The sequence below is a fragment of the Hyperoodon ampullatus genome (genome assembly GCF_949752795.1).
Source record: "Hyperoodon ampullatus genome assembly, chromosome: 2".
NCBI lineage: Eukaryota > Metazoa > Chordata > Mammalia > Artiodactyla > Ziphiidae > Hyperoodon > Hyperoodon ampullatus.
Genome location: NC_136915.1, coordinates 158,305,912 through 158,320,162, shown reverse-complemented (window position 1 = coordinate 158,320,162; position 14,251 = coordinate 158,305,912). Strand labels below are relative to the sequence as shown.

The 14,251-nt window shown below is 35.8% G+C and overlaps 1 pseudogene across 1 annotated transcript; it reads right to left on the bottom strand.

The window, feature by feature from the left end:
• Positions 1 to 5,409: 5,409 nt before the first annotated feature.
• LOC307049196 (large ribosomal subunit protein eL22-like) lies at positions 5,410 to 5,901 on the bottom strand (annotated as a pseudogene). The gene has a single exon. The product of its transcript is annotated as a large ribosomal subunit protein eL22-like (transcript).
• Between the last annotated feature and the right edge of the window lie 8,350 nt (positions 5,902 to 14,251).

The following is a 14,251-nucleotide window of genomic DNA, read 5'->3' as shown; positions in this document are numbered from 1 at the left end:
ATGTAAATTGATACAGCCACTATGGAGAACAGTAAGGAGGTTCCTTAAAAGACTAAAAATAGAACTACCATACAACCCAGTAATCCCACTACTGGGCATATACCCTGAGAAAACCATAATTCAAAAAGAGTCATGTACCACAATGTTCATTGCAGCTCTATTTACAATAGCCAGGGCATGGAAGCAACCTAAGTGTCCATCAAGAGATTAATGGATAAAGAAGATGTGGCACATATATATAATGGAATATTACTCAGCCATAAAAAGAAACGAAATTGAGTTATTTGTAGTGAGATGGATGGACCTAGAGTCCGTCATACAGAGTGAAGTAAGTCAGAAAGAGAAAAACAAATACCATATGCTAACACATATATATGGAATCTAAGGGGAAAAAAAAGGTCATGAAGAACCTAGGGGCAAGACGGGAATAAAGACACAGACCTACTAGAGAATGGAATTGAGGATATGGGGAGGGGGAAGGCTAAGCTGGGACAAAGTGAGAGAGTGGCATGGACATATATACACTACCAAACGTAAGGTAGATAGCTAGTGGGAAGCAGCCGCATAGCACAGGGAGATCAGCTTGGTGCTTTGTGACTACCTAGAGGGGTGGGATAGGGAGGGTGGGAGGGAGGGAGATGCAAGAAGGATGAGATATGGGAACATATGTATATGTATAACTGATTCACTTTGTTATAAAGCAGAAACTAACACACCATTGTAAAGCAATTATACTCCAATAAAGATGTTTAAAAAAAAGTTTACAAATAGTATCATACTAAATATGCTGCAATTTGATGTTGCAGAGTATTTTCAAGATTCATCCATGTATTGATACTAGTTATTTTAACTTCTGTATAGTATTTCATCAAATCAATATACCGTATTTTGTCAGTACCCTATATATTCATTCTTGGGGGTATTTCCAGTGTTTTATTAATACCAACGAAGTTGTAGTGACTATCCTTTCCTGCCCCTTTTCACCTTATCCTACTCCTTAATTAACTCTATTTGAGTAAATGGCTTCACCAGGCACGTTGGCCAAAAACCTCAGTCAGCCTTGAAACTTTTCCCTCACACCTCAAATCCCCATCACCAAGTTGTCTGTTCTGTATCCTGAATCCAATCACTTCTCAACACTTTTAAACAAGTCCAAGCCACCAATGTCTCTCTCCCACTACTGCAATAGTTTTCTATCCTACCCCATTGTGCTGATTCCACTTTACCTTACAGGCTTTCTTTCTTTCTTCCAATGTTCCAAGCTCATTTCTGCTTCAGAGCATTTGTGTTTGCCATGCTTTCTTGCCTGAAATGTACTTTCCTCAGAGCTTAAACATAGACCTTGCTCCCTCATTTCTCTAAGTCTCTCCTAAAATTCACCTTCTCAGGAAGGCCTTCCCAATTCATCCTACCTAAAATAGCACCTCCAGCCCCCATCCCTTTACCCTGCTAAACCTTGTTTCAAGGTACTGGACCCTCCTTGAACTGGTCTATAGACTCTTCTTCTAATAATTTCTTTTAAGGCTTATAAAATATCTATTATCTATATCTAATCTATATATATCCATAAGTCTGTTTCACTTAGTTTCATGAGAGCAGTCTTTGTTGACTTTTTTATTCCCAAAACGTACTATGATGCTTGGTTCAGGTAGGAACTTGATAAACATTTATTCAATCAATGAATCAATATATCCTCATGCATTTTTCAACATTTGTTTTAAATTATGTATCTAGAGGTGGAGTTTCTGGATCATAGAACGTGTGCACTTTCAACTGGACAAGGCATTTCTAAACTGCTCTTCTAAGTGGTTGTACCAATTTACACTTCCAACAGCAGTAGGTAAGATTTCTTGCTTCCATACAACTAATAGTCAACAGTTGGTATTGTGAGTTTTAGAAATGTTTTCCAATCTGATGGATGCTTTATATTTCTCTGATTACTAGGGAGGTTGGGCATATGTTCTTTTACCTATTTTTCTGTCAGGTTGTTTGTCTCTCTCTTATTTATAAAAGTAATTTATATTGTCTGAATATTAATCCTTTGACATATATGTTACAACTATCTTCTCCCAGACCGTGGCTTTCCTTTTAATACTGTGTGTGAGATACTTTATCAAACAGAAGTACTAAATTTGGAGTATTCAAATTTATTAGGCTTTTCCTTTATTATAATTTGTGCTTTTGACGTAATGTTTAAATAATCCTTCCTTCCCCTGTGATCATAATGTGTGCACCTATAATTTCTTCTAACAGTTCTAAAGTTTTTATTTTGTCCCAGGTTTAGATCCTTAATTCATCTGGAGTTTAGTTTAGAGCAGTGGTTCTCAAACTGTAGTATGGGGATATCGGGGGTCCCCAAGACGTTTTGCAAGACCAAAACTATTTTTGTAATAATACTAAGACATTATTTGCTTTTTTTCACTCTCATTCTCTCATGAGCAGCAGAATTTTCTAGAGGGTACATGACATGTGATGATGTCATCACTCTGATGGCTAATGGAATGTGTGCTTATCTGTTCATGTGTTTTATACATTTCTTACTTTTAATTTTCAATATAGTGTCTTAGTTGGTTCAGGCTGCTATAACAAAATACCCCAGACCGGGTAGCTTATAAAGAGCAGAAATTTATTGCTCACAGTTCTGGAGGCTGGAAATCTGAGGTTTAGGGTGCCAGCATGGTTGGTTGAGGGAACCTCTTTCTGGTCACAGGCTTCTCATTGTATTCTCACATCGAGGAAAGTATTCAGTAAGTTCCCTACATACAAACCTTCAAGATGTGAACTTTCAAAGATGTGAACGTGCAGTGTCAATGTCAGGCATGAGTGAAATTGCAGCTTGCCCTCTGTCTCCTTTTTTTTTAAAATATTTATTTATTTGGTTGCTCTGGGTCTCAGTTGCGGCAGGTGGGCTCCTTAGTTGTGGCATGCAAACTCTTAGTTGTGGCATGCATGTGGGATCTAGTTCCCTGACCAGGGATGGAACCCGGGCCCCCTGCATTGGGAGCCCAGAGTCTTAACCACTGCACAACCAGGGAAGTCCCTCCATCTCCTACTACTGACGATCCTTCAGCTCTACCATCTCCCACTGCCTCTCCCTTCTCCAGTAAGTAACTTTTCTTGCCTGTTCACCTGATGCCAGCCCCTGTATGCCAGCTGTTATATGGTGCTACTGTACTTTTCAAGGCACTGTACTATAAGATTAAAAATGTTTTATTTTTTGTTTCTTTTTAATGTATTATCTGAGTGAAAAGTATTATAAACCTATTACAGTGCAGTACTATATAGCCGATTGTGTTAGTTGGGTTCGTAGGCTAACTTTGTTGGACTTAAGAACAAACTGGACTTATGAACGTGCTCTTGGAAAGGAACTTGTTTATATATAGGGGACTTTAGGATTTCAGCACATGAATTTTGGGTGGACACAAACATTCAGATCATAGCATTTGGTAAATATTGACAGATACAACCCATATAAACAAAAACTCTGAGGGATCTTCAATAATTTTTAAGAGTGTCAATGAGTTCTGAGGCCAAAAAATTTTAAGAACTGCTGGCATAAGGTATGAGATAGTGATCTAATTTCATTTCTTTCAGTACAGAAAGTCAGTAGCCCTCAAATTCACTAGGTCTATAATGCTTCCTCTATCATATGCCAAGGTCCCATACACACTTGTGTCTACTTCAGTGCTCTCCTTCATATTACAACACTGCACCATCTAATTACTATAGCTCTATGAGGAATCTTCCTGTCTGGGGAATAAATCACACTCCCTTGGTTTTTTAGAATTGTCTTGGATCTTCTTAGACCTTTTCTCTTTATAATTAACTTTAGAATTAGTTTGTCAAATTCCACAAAAAAAGTTTTGTTGGGATTTTGATTTAAATTGCACTTAATTGTGGAGTATCATAATACTTATGGTATTGATTTTTCTGTGAATTTAGTATTACATAATTTTTATTAAAATCTTTTATTGCTCCTTTGGTATTTTAGCCATAAAGGTCTTGCACATTTTTGTAAGATTTATTCCTGGGCATCTTATTGTTTCTATTGTAATTGTAAATGGAATGTTTAACACCCGCCCCCCACCACTACATAGGTGTATGGATTTCCTATTACTTAGGTATATAGGATTGCTATTGATTTTTCACATTGATTGTGATTTAGCAACATTGCTGAACACTTAGTCTAATTTTTTTTTTTTTTCTTGAAGAGCCTCTTGGAGATTCTAGTTTAAAAAATGATGTTGTCTGAAAATATTTTGTTCTCTTCCTTGCTAATGATTGCATACCTTTTTTTTCCTTTTAAATATAAGGACTAGAACTGGTAGTAAAATGTTTAATTATAGAGGTTATAGCAGGTATGTCATGTTCTTGACTTTAATGGGATTGCTTTTATAGTCTCATAATTATATATGATGTTTGTTATAGACTCTTGGTATATACCCACATCAAGTTAATAGTCTTTGTTAGCTAAGAGATTTTGTTTTAAAATTATAGTTCTTGACATTTTAATGCTTTTTTTGTATCTACTGAGATGAGCGTATGGGTCTTTTCCTTAATCTGATAATAAGGTAGATTACAGATGCATTTTAAATTTTAGTAGCACCTTTATATTTGAGGTAAACTTTATTTGTGCTTGATGTATTTTTTTTTTTTGTATACGCTGCTGGATTTGATTTCCTAATTACTTGGACATAATTTCCTTATCAGTGTTCAAAAAAATGAGATTCATCTATAATTTTCTGTAGAATTTTTGTATTTGTAGAATTTCTGTAGAAATTTCTGTAGAATAATTTGCCTGTAGAATTCTTCTATTTTGGTATCAGTATCATAGGAACTTCATAAGCTGGGTTGTCTTTACTTCTATTGTCGGGAATAATTATATAATTTGGGATTGTCTGTTCCATTAAATTTGGTAAAACTTACCTGTAAAACCACCTGGCATGGTTTCTTTGGCAAGGGATAGGGGAAGGGTTTGAGAGACTGTGGACTATTGATCTATTTTGTTGATGACTGATTTATTTAGATTTTCTATTTCTCCTTAAGTCAACTTTTTAATTTGTATTTTTCTGGTAAATTGTAAGTTTTACCTCAGTTTTCAATTTATTGACATAAAGCCACTCAATTATAAATTGTATAGTATAAGCAATGATATTCTTAATCTCTGCTGTATCTCTAATTATGTCCCGCTTTGAATTTCTTTTCTTTTTTAAGAATCTGAAAAAGAATTTATTGATGTCTCTCTGTAAGTGAATCAAGTGGATGCACAGCAGAAACACAGCATTGAAAATCAGCTATAATCCATTATAAAAATAAAGATAAATTACAAAAAAAAGAGAAATTCTTTTTTTTGTTTGTTTCCGAAATTTTATTTAAGAATTCATACAAAATACTCCAGATAACTGAGTTTCAATCCTCATCTTTCTCCTCTTCTTCATCTTGATTAATCTGGAAGTAATGTAATTCGTAACTTTCTTTGCTGTTAGCAACTATGCATAACTAGTCACGGAGATTATTCTTCTTCAAATATTTTTTGGTGAAATATTTCAAATACCTTTTGGAAAAAGGCATCTCGGAAGTTTCAGTGATCTTGCTTTTGCTTCTTTCAATTGTTACAACACCTCCTCCAAGATTCCCAGCTTTGCCATTCACTTTCTTTCCTGAAGAAACTGCTCAAAATTGGCAGCATCCATGATTCCATCTTCTACAGGATGGGTGCAGGCAAGAGTAAACTTCAGGACCTGCTTCTTTTCTTTGCCCCCCTTCACCACAAGCTTTTTCATGGTCACCATGGTGGCAGCAGAGGCAGAAAAGAAGTTGGGTGAACTCGAGAGAGAAATTCTTTCAAAATTTGTTCAGAGGTGGTGACATAACCTGGAGTCACATCATCTAGCCCCACAGCTGGATGGGTCCTAAGGCTGGACACTCGTGGGGCTGAGTGGCTTGGTGAGGATGTGCAGGCAAATGCAGCCCCATTGGAGTTATACTGCCTGGTCCCCACTCCATAGGTCCCAAATCACCAGGTGCAGGGGTGAATTTCTAATATTATTTGTGCTATCTTCTTCTCAATGTGGCTTGCTAGAAATTTGTTTTATTGGTTTCTCAAAGGATCAGCTTTTGGATTCATTGATCAACGGTATTTTGGGGAGGTTGACTCTATTCATTTCCCAGGTCCTTGAAGTGAACGCTTAGTTCATTCACTTGAAATAAGTTTTTTAAAATTTATTTTATTTTATTTTACTTTTGGCTGTGTTGGGTCTTTGTTGCTGCACGTGGGCTTTTCTCTGGTTACGGAGAGTGGGGGCTATTCTTTGTTGTGGTGCATGGGCTTCTCACTGCGGTGGTTTCTCTTGTTGTGAAGCACGGGCTCTAGGCACACGGGCTTCAGTAGTTGTGGTCACAGGCTCTAGAGCGCAGGCTCAGTAGTTGTGGTGCACGGGCTTAGTTGCTCCGCGGTATGTGGGATCTTCCCGGATCAGGGCTTGAACCCGTGACTCCTGCACTGGCAGGCGGATTCTTAACCACTGTGCCACCAGGGAAGCCCCTGAAATAATTTTTAATAAATGCATTTAATGTCATAACTTTCTTTCAAATGACTGCTTTATCTGTATTATCCAAGTTTTATCATGTATTTTCTTTGTTTTTCTTTTCTAAATGGTGTGTAATTTTTTATTTAAATCATGAGTTATTTAGGAATGTGCTTTTAAGTATTCAAACATATGAGAATTTCTAATTTAACTAAATTCTGATCACAGAATGTGGTCTGTACTATAGTGATTCATTAAAATATCTGGTCAAATTTTATGAATGTTTGATGTGTGTTTGAGAAGAATGTGAATTCTCTATTTGTTGGGTGGAGGGTTTTTATATATGTGGGTATATAATATATTCTCCAAAGAAGATATACAGATGGCCAATGGGCACATAAAAAGATGTTCAATATCACTAATGATTAGAGAAATACAAATCAAAACTACAATGAGGTATCACCTAACACTGGTCAGAATGGCCATCATCAAAAAGTCTACAAATAATAAATGCTGGAGAGGGTATGGAGAAAAGGGAACCCTCCTACACTGTTGGTGGGAATGTAAACTGGTGCAGCCACTATGGAGAACAGTATGGAGGTTCCTTAAAAAACTAAAAACATAGTTACTAAATGATCCTCTTCTGGGCATATATCCAGAAAAGACAAAACCTCTAATTAGAAAAGACACATGCACCCCAATGTTCATAGCAGCATTATTTACAATAGCCAAGACATGGAAGCAACCTAAATGTCCATGGACAGATGAATAGGTAAAGAAGATGTGGTACATATATACAACGGAATATTACTCAGCCATAAAAAAGAATAGTGTTGCCATTTGCAACATGGATAGACCTAGAGATTATCATACTAAGTAAAGTAAGTCAGACAGAGAAAGACAAATATCATATGATATCACTTACATGTGAAATCTAAAAAAATGATACAAATTAACTAACTTATTTACAAAACAGAAGTAGACTCACAGACATAGAAAACAAACTTATGGTTACCAAAGGGGAAAGGGGAGGAGGAATAAATTAGGAGCTTGGGATTAACAGATATACATTGCTATATATAAAATAGATAAACAACAAGGTCCTACTGTATAGCACAGGAAACTATATTCAATATCTTGTAACAACCTATAATGGAAAAGAATCTGAGAAAGAATACATATTTATATATATAAAACTGAATCACTTTGCTGTACACCTGAAACTAATATAACATTGTATATCAACTACATTTCAATTTAAAAAATATTATAGAAATCTCTGTTCCCTGAAGATGATCCATTCCCACTGGAATAGAAGTCCATATTGGCAAGTAATCTTAAAATAACTTTACAATAAATGCATTCAAAGAGTTAAAAAATAAAATACCTAAAAAAAAAAAAGCTTAAGAAACAAGAAGATATGAATTAAGGAAAGATGAAAATGAAAAATTACTAAATAGAGAAACAGACATTGTGATAAAAATATTCAATGAGATAAACTCTAAACTCGTTACAGTCAGAGAATGAATTATTTCAGCTTTGTTAGAGGTTTAATTGACAAAATCATAAGACATTTAAAGTGTACATTGTGATGATTTGATATACACACACATTGTGAAGGGATTACCCTCTCCCAGTTTATCAAGAATTATTGAATTAGAAGATTCATCTAAGGAATTCATGTAGAATATAGCAAATATTTTATTATTTATTTATTTTAAAAAATTGCAGTATAGTTGATTTATGATGCTGTGCCAATCTCTGCTGTAGAGCAAAGTGACTCAGTTATACACAGACAGACATTCTTTTTTTATATTCTTTTCCATTATGGTTTATCACAGGATATTGAATATAGTTCCCTATTATAGCATTTCTTTTTTTTTTTTTTTTTTTTTTTTGCGGTATGCGGGCCTCTTACTGCTATGGTCTCTCCCATTGCGGAGCACAGGCTCCAGATGTGCAGGCTCAGTGGCCATGGCTCATGGGCCCAGCTGCTCCGTGGCATGTGGGATCTTCCTGCACCAGGGCACGAACCCGTGTCCCCTGCATCAGCAGGCGGACTCTCAACCACTGTGCCACCAGGGAAGCCCTATAGCATGTATTTTAAGCTGTATTGTGGCAGTTTAAAATTACAGCCACAGATTCTTTGATACTCCTTCTATTAAGAGATGGGTCTAGCCCCTGCACTCCCCAATCTGGGCAGGTTTGACTAAGTAAGGTGGAAGTGATACTATGTGATTTTTGAGCCTAGATAATAAAAGTCTATGTAGCTTTTGCCTTGTTTTCTGGAATAGTCACTATTGGAGTCCTGAGCTGCCATGGAAGTAGTATGATTACCATGAGGCCGCTACAGTGTGAGGAAACCCAAAGCACATGGAGAAGTCATGTGTAGGTACTCCAGTCTATAGGTCCAGTAGAGTCCTGCCTTTGTCACTGTAGCCTAGACATGTGAATGAAAAAAAAAACAGCCATTCAAGTGACCACCAGCTGTTCAAGTCTTCTCATTTGACACCCTGGACATCATGAAGCAGAGTCAAACTATCCCTGAAGTACCTATCCAAATTCCTATCATACAGAATCTTGGAGATTAATAAAATGGTTATTGTTTCATGCCATTATGTTTTGGAGTGGTTTGTTACATAGCAATACATAGAATACATGAAGGGTGCACCTAATTAGTAGTTTTAGGAAGAGAATAAATGGTATGGTGGAAGTCATATTTGGAGAGATGATACTAAGAATTTTCTAAAGTTTTTGAAAGAAAAGCAGTTATTAAGTGCAAAAAAAAAATAAAAAAAGAAAAGAAATTCATATCCAGATGTACTGCAGTGAAGATGCCTAACATTGAGAATAAAGAGAAAATTTCAAAAGCCACCAAAGAAAAAACATAGATTACCCATAAAAGAATGATAATTAAGACAATAGAATTCTCATCACCAACAAAGGATACCAGAGGTCAACATGGTAATAATTCCAAAGCACTGAGGGGAAAATAACTGTCAACATAGATTTCTATACCTGGCTAAGCTATAATTCAAGAATAATGGTGAAATAGAAAACTTTTCTTTCAAAACTGAGCTTACCAACCATAAATTTTTATTGAATGAATTACTAAATGATGTATTGCAGCAAAAAGAAAAGTGAGTTCACAATAAAAATGTGGTATTAAAGAAACAAGTGGTAAACACAAAAATTGATAAATTAGATTGATAAATCTAATTATACATTGATTGTATAGTAACTTTTATGTTATGCTCTAATAAATACGGAACTAAAATTCTAGATAGCAATAACTGCTCAATACATTTGGTAGCTAAAGCACAGCCTTGTTGGGGCAGAAGGATAGTTGTATTTTAAAAACTATAAATTGTTAGGAAATAAATAGTTCAGTATACATTTAAAAATTTAAGAGTAGCTGCTGATGGCATAGGCAAAATATAATCTATAGTTTCCAAATTAGCAGAGGTAAAAGTAAGAGAATTTGAAAAGTTATCAATTCAACAAAAGCAGTTAAGGTAAGCAAATGAATAAAACAAGGAGAAAGCATTGTAAACAGAAAATCAAAAGTAAATGGTAGAGATGGTAGAGGTACTTTTAAACAGATCATACTCATATGAATTGAACTTTCCAGTTAAACAACAGAGACTGTCAGGAATAAAAAAAGAAAACCCAGCTACCTGCTGTTTACAAAAGATGTGCCAATAATAAAATAGCATAGAAAGGTTGAAAATAAAGTAAAAAGTTATAGCAAGCAAATGCTAACCAAAAAAAAGTTATAGTAGAATACGAGTATCAGATAAAATAACTGCTTAAAGCAAGTATTGATAAGGATAAAAAGATATTACATAATGATTAAAATTATATTAAAAATGATAAAAATTTAAAAATCACCAAGAAGTTCTATCCAGCTAACCGTATAACCATGAAATTAAACAAAAAGTAACGAATTATAAGAAAAAAAAAGTAGATCAACAATAATATTGGGAAGTTTTAATATAATTTTATTAGAAACTCATAGATCAATTAAACAAAACTAAGTTGAGAGGTTGGTTAATGTTTTTAGCATTAACTTGCCTTGTGTGTGAATTGTAATTCGCAGCTCATCTTAAATGGTAGCTTTATCTTTCTACCTATTCCACTCCATTTGCTGTTTTAGTGTAGCCTCCATATAGATCCGGAGACCCCATAGTCCAGAACTAGGTGTCACAGGACTCCTGACCCTCAGGGATATGGGGAAGATAACACATCTGTCCTCTAGGCAGGAAAGCAGACTGGCATAAGTCCTGTGTGCACTGATTTCTATTCTTCCTTCCACCCCCACAGATAGGTAGGGGCTTTGTTTGTTTATTTATTTTGTTTTTTAAACTCTAGGTCAGGGTGGAAATCATTTGGAAGCTTTTCCCAAATCCCAGTTTCACAGTGAGCCTGCCTAATGTGCCACACCCTGTACGGGGTGCTGTTGATCCCCACTGCTCTGAGGAATTCAAACTCCCAGCCAACTTCTACTTGCTTCCAGACCCAGAAGACCATCAGGGTCACAGCTCTAGCTTTATCAACCTAGTGGTGTTGCTTTTTCATTTCTGTTACCTAGAGATGATTATCTTGTGAATGAACCCAGAGACATCTCTTAATAAAAAAATAAAATAAAATAAAAAGGTTTTGTGATTGGAGTTCTTGGAGAAGATGTGGAAATTCAAAGCATAGCTCACAATACCATTTTGACTATTTTCCTCTGCCTTTCTGGATGTGAGGAACTCTGTGGTCTTGCTACCTTCTTTGGCTTTACTCAGTAATAGGGATTGAGGTTTCTTCTGTTCTCAAATGCCAGAAACCTATTAAGAATCTCTATAAATCTCCTCAGGCTTGTGGCGAAGGATGGGAGGCAAAGCACAAAGTCCCTTTGTTTCTTTCTCTCCTCTCTGATTTTCTGTGTTCATCAATTTGAGGAACTTTTAATATATTCTGGTGCTGAAAGCCTTACCCTTAAATCATCAGTCGTTGTCCTGAATTCTTCAGAGCCTTTGTGACTTTGTAACCTGAAGTTTTAAAATCCTAAAGGGCAAGGGATAAAAGAAAACATTGGGATTGGGGGAGAAACTCCACAATTTACCATCTCATTGTTATTCTACCGGAAAAGAGATTTCCATCTCTGCCGTTGTGTCCTGAAAGTCTATCTCTTCCCATTTCCTCAGAAGCCACATTCCTAACCACTCAGCCTCTCTTATCCTTATTCTTCTATCCTGGATCCTTTCTGCTGAAGGCTCTCACCTCTTCGTAAGACAAAACCTCTCCTAGCTCTCTCATTTTATAGGCAAGCTTTCTGAAACCACTCAAGCATCTTTAGTTACCATCTACATGCTGATGACACCCAAATTCACAACTCTAGCTCAAATTTCTCTCAAGTTCTCCAGATCCTCAAGATCTCGCAACTCCAGACAACTACAGTTCAACATGTCCACAACAAAATCATTATCTCCACATCCATTCATCTCTCCAAACTATTTCTTCTCTTATGTTTTCTATTTTCATCCAGTTTACCAAGCAGAAACCTGGGAGTCTCCTTGATTTCTTCCTCTCCATCTCTCACAGCCAATAAATGACCAAGTCCTGCCATTATATTTCCATTTATGGCATATTTATAGCCAAGTATTTATTACATACCACTAGAGCGATAGCAGCATAATGAATTAAAGATGAGGTTAAGGTAGTAGAATAAAAAAAATTAAAATGTCATTGGATTCAAGGTAAAAGTATTTTTGGTAAAGGAAACATATTAGTATTACCCAATAGAACAGAAAGTTTAAAAGAATAAAAACTTACAATTGTTAGATTGTTAGATTTATTTAGAAGGTTCCTAGTGATCTCAAAATCACCTAAGGGGTAAAAGAGGATTTTCTGCAGAGTGTCTAGTAGTTTAACAGCTGTCTGGACTGCACTGCTTTGTAATGATTTGTTTTAAATTGGTGTTTTCACTCTTATCATATGGGTAAGAGGTAAGAGAAGGGTAACACTCGCATGGTACCCAAGGGTCAAATTCTTATGATATATTTTGTTTTGGAGAATATCAGCTTTTAAAATGGCAATACAAAGTTTCTCATGGTCTATATCAGCCTTTTTGAACTGGATCATTAAATGGAATCATCTCGAACTTGCCAGGCAGCAAGAACCAGGGATGTCCTATTCAGCAGATAGAGATTACTGAGTCTGAAAGTATATTTCAGAGGTCGCCAAGTCCCTTTCTTGTTTTTAATTCAGACTGGGGATCTAGTCATTTCTTAGTGTCTCTCATGGAAAGTAGATTCTAATAGATAAGTGTCTAACAACTATTACTACCACCAGGCAGTGTGCTTCTTTGCTCATGCATCTCTTCTTTCTCTTCCTCCAGACTTTATAGTTTTCTTTTTCTCTTTCCCTGCTCTTGCTTCTTCCTCAATTCAGTTTTCCTGCCTCTCTTTTTCTTTCTCACCCATAAATAGGAAAAAAAAAAAAAAAAGCAAATGTTGAGTTTCCTGACTGGTCACATTCCAGAGAAAGGAGGAAATGCAGGCTGTTATACAACTGGGAGGGGTCAGGTGTGACCTAAAGTTGAGGCACAAGAAGAGAATTATAAAGGTAAGAGAAGGCAAAAAGGTTAAGTAAAGGTTTGATTTTAGACTTTTATTACGTAAAGTGATTCTTTTGTGAATCCCATCTAGGGCATTTCATACTTCTCAGGCTATGATGGTTCCCAGTAGATCCAAAATTGCCAAAGAAGGTCAGTAATGATGTATTCAAAGATGATCACTCTCATCAGCTTTTGTACAAAAGAATCAGTACCTGACATTGTGTTAGAGTGAGACATAGGAAATGCCTTAGGAATTGTCTCTAATGAAGTCTTTTTTTTTCAGTTACCAGTATGTGAAAAGCTATTACATCTATTTTTAATCTTTCTCCTATTCAGTTTCCAATGTTGCTCTCAGGCTTCTGTAACTTGGCAGATAGTTCAGGTATTCTTTAAAAACAATGACAAATAATGAAATTCCCAACAACCACAGCAACCGCCAAAACAGTGAAATCTACTTAGCTTTTTGGTTGGTGGGACATGTTGAAAAATATAAGAAATAAAAGCCACCCACAAATAATTTGCCTCACAAAAACAATTGCTCTTAGTATTATATTGTATTTCTGCCCATTTTCTATGCAATTCTATGTCGGAGTTATACTTTATATATATTGCAGTATATAACTTATATAAGTTATATTAACTTAAATATAACTATGACGTAGAGTTACATAGTTTGTATCTTTCAGGCAAATTTTAGTCTAGAATACTTTCAGCTATCGTTTTCCATCACTGTTCTGGCGGTTGAACTACATATATTTCTTTTGCTGCTGGGAAATAGAATTTGAAAAAGTTAACTCTGCAAAATCTCATTCTAAAGGACTTTGCAGTTGACCAGGACACTTAAGTGGATTATCCGATTGCATGTTTTCACTTGATCTCCAGGTGGAATGGTTCCAAAGACCTCTAACAGCTTTATCACTCTATAGTATAACTGCCCCTTAATTCTCCTCTAAGCTTTAAACCCTGAGAGCAAGACTGTATTGTTCACCATTTGCACCCCAGTGACTAGCATGTGACCCAATACATAGAAAATTCGCAATATATTCTTGATGATTGAGTGAATGAAAAAGTGAGTAAATAAATACTAAAATTCTAGAAGATCCATAACTCATCAAGCTTT